This window comes from Elephantulus edwardii, unplaced genomic scaffold (assembly GCF_000299155.1).
Source record: "Elephantulus edwardii isolate Elephantulus edwardi_28Jun2011 unplaced genomic scaffold, EleEdw1.0 scaffold00063, whole genome shotgun sequence".
In the NCBI taxonomy this organism is placed as follows: Eukaryota; Metazoa; Chordata; class Mammalia; order Macroscelidea; family Macroscelididae; genus Elephantulus; species Elephantulus edwardii.
In genome coordinates this window covers 6,949,090-6,951,893 of record NW_006399813.1, presented here as the reverse complement: position 1 = coordinate 6,951,893, position 2,804 = coordinate 6,949,090, and the positions used below count along the sequence as shown (strand labels likewise).

The 2,804-nt window shown below is 44.2% G+C and overlaps 1 pseudogene; it reads right to left on the bottom strand.

The window, feature by feature from the left end:
- Positions 1 to 1,873: 1,873 nt before the first annotated feature.
- Positions 1,874 to 2,519, bottom strand: LOC102848523 (annotated as a pseudogene).
- Between the last annotated feature and the right edge of the window lie 285 nt (positions 2,520 to 2,804).

Genomic DNA, 2,804 nt, shown 5'->3' with positions numbered 1-2,804 from the left:
GGTGCTGGAGAAGAGTACTGAATATCCCATGGACTTCCAAATGAACAAACAAGTACGTCTGGAGACAGTGGAACCAGGCTGTTCCTTAAAGGGAAAGCGGAATGTACGTCTCACAAACTTTGGGCAAGTTTTGGGAAAAAGACATTATGCCAGGAAAGGTGGAGGCTCAGTATGAGAGAGGGGAAACTTCAACAGATGGACTGACAAGTCACTGTAACAATGGGTTCAAAAATACCAGGGGTGATGAGGATGGCACAGGATAGGACAAAGTTCAGATCTGTTACAGCCTCTATGAGTTTGGTGGACTCAATGACACCTATAATAACAACATTACTCTTGGTTACTGTCTCAGTGTCATAACATATTTCAATTTTTAAAAAAATGCTCTCCCTCCAGCACATGATGCCATGGGTAATATCCTGCTCAAAATACAACTACTAATGCAAAATGCAGTCTAGAAAACTCTAGAGATCTACCTCTCTACCAAAACAACCACTGAAGGAGGAAGGAGCAATTAGAACCAGCTGTTGTAGAACTCTGGAACCTGATCTGATGCCTGAACCAAGCAGGGGAGTGGCAGAAGAAAGGAAATACTGCCGATCTTTCCAAGGAAAGCTGTGGTGGTCCCCCAGCTCCGGGAAGCAATGTGCTTGGTGACCTGTGTCCTTAGACTGGTGCCAGGGTAGGCAGTGTCACTTTGTCCTTCAAGGACTTAAGAGTTACACAGTTTGCACAAGTGGGTTGGTCTGGTTGGCCCCTGAGAGATCATGCAAACAATTGCATTCCCCATCCCCACCCCCATCTCTTTTTCCTTCACAGCCTTTATTACCATACACATTCACAGCTTCTATATTACAAACTTTATACACATATGGCTTAAAGAACAAAGAGATTTTTCTCTCGAACAGCTAATTTATTTCAGGTTTTCCACTTTGTGTGAGAGGGATCAGATAGATTCTTTCCTATTAAAAAAATGGGAAAAAAATGAAATTACCATACAAAGAAAGCAAGACAAAGCCCTGAGTTTTCACTGTCGTCCATCTTGAGGGAAGGATGCTTGACTAGCAAGAGGGTTTATTGTTGTAACATAGAACCAGAACCCTCTGGCAGCTTTTCAGAGACATGAAAGGAGATTGCCCATCTTTCTTCCTGTGGAACAGCTGGTGGATTTGAACTGCATGTTTTTTGGGTTTGCAGTGCAGCTTCTTGCTACTAGGCCACCAGAGTTCCCCAGCAGGAGGGTTGTTGTTATGTGCTGTTGAGTCACTTGTACATAGGTACAGCAGCCCTAAACCCTGACCTAACCTGTGCCAATCTTACTGTCTCTGACACACCTACCCCCATTACCCCAGGCACTGAATCCCATCTCTTTGAGGGTCTTCCTCACTTGCGATGTTCTTCTACCCTCCCAAGCATGATGTCCCTCTCCAAGAATTGGTCCCTCCTTACAACATGTCCAATGTATGTTATACAAAGCCTCAGAATCCTTGTCTCCAAGGAGCAGCTTGGTCTCACCCTCTCTAGGACAAACCAGTTCGTTCTCTTAGCAGTCCATGGTCTATTCAGTACTCTTCTCCTGCACCACAGCTCTCCTTCTATCATCTCTAGTCATTGTTCAGCTTTCTAATGCATAACAAGTAATTGCAAAGACTATGGCTTGAATAAGGAGCACATTAGTCTCCACACTGACATCATTGCTCTTCAGTACTTTTGGAAAGGTCTAAGACAGCCGACTTTCCCAATGCAAATCATCTTTTAATTTCCTGGCTGCTCCTACTAAGAGTGTTGAAGGTGGAGCCAAGCAAACTGAAGCTGTTAAGAATCTCAATCTCTTCATTGTCTATCATGAGGGTAGTGGGACATTTATAATACCTTATTTTTCAATTAAAGGGCAGCCCCTCTTAGTCACTATTGGGGGTCTATTTTTTTCTAGGTAAATCAGAGGTTTTAGTGGCTCGGCCAATGTCCTCATGCCATTGAGACCATGTGCTCCTTGGCTGGTGCAATAATACTTAGTTCTACAAGCTAGGAGAGTGACAAGGCCTTAGGGCTCTCTGTTTCCAGGATGTGGAAAATCTTGTTCACCGTAGTCTTCATGATGTTCTTAAAGAACAAGTGTCCTTTGATGACAAACTCATGGTACATGCAGAAGTCCATTTCCATCAGGAAGTCAGTCAGTGAGCCTCTCAGATGTCACATGTCCACACAGTTTCACACCACGGCATAGTGGTTCTTATCTCCCATCTCTGTCTGTCCAGGTAGCTCAGGTGCCAGGGTGCCCCTGCCCTATCCACAGAGTGCCAAGCCTTTAGAACAAATGTGGTGACCTGCTGGCTCTTAAGGAGGAATACCATTTCATGGTCAAGGAAAGTCTCAGGTTCCATGTTGTCACAGTAACCACTAAGGTGGTGGATGAGGCTTTCCAAGAACCCATCTAAAGTGCTTCCTTGATGCAGGTACTCCATCATGTTAATGATGCCCCCAGTGACAGGCATCATGGTGACTGGCGGTACGTCCATAGTGTCTATCTGATTAAGCTGCAGACAATAGAAATGACTCAGAGCTCCCAATCAGGTAAGGGACAGAACATACCCTAAAAAAAGGCCTCTGCACTGACTGTTCTCTTAAACTTGGGAATTATAATCACCTGTGAACCACAGTGTCTACAATTTAGCATCAATTAGACCCCAACACTAAAATTAAACAAGTTCTGCAGACTGGAGACACTAGACGATCTTTTTTTCCCTCTCCACCCCCTTTTCTTTTCAGCCTTTTTGGAGCAATAACTTTTTGTAGTAGAAGAA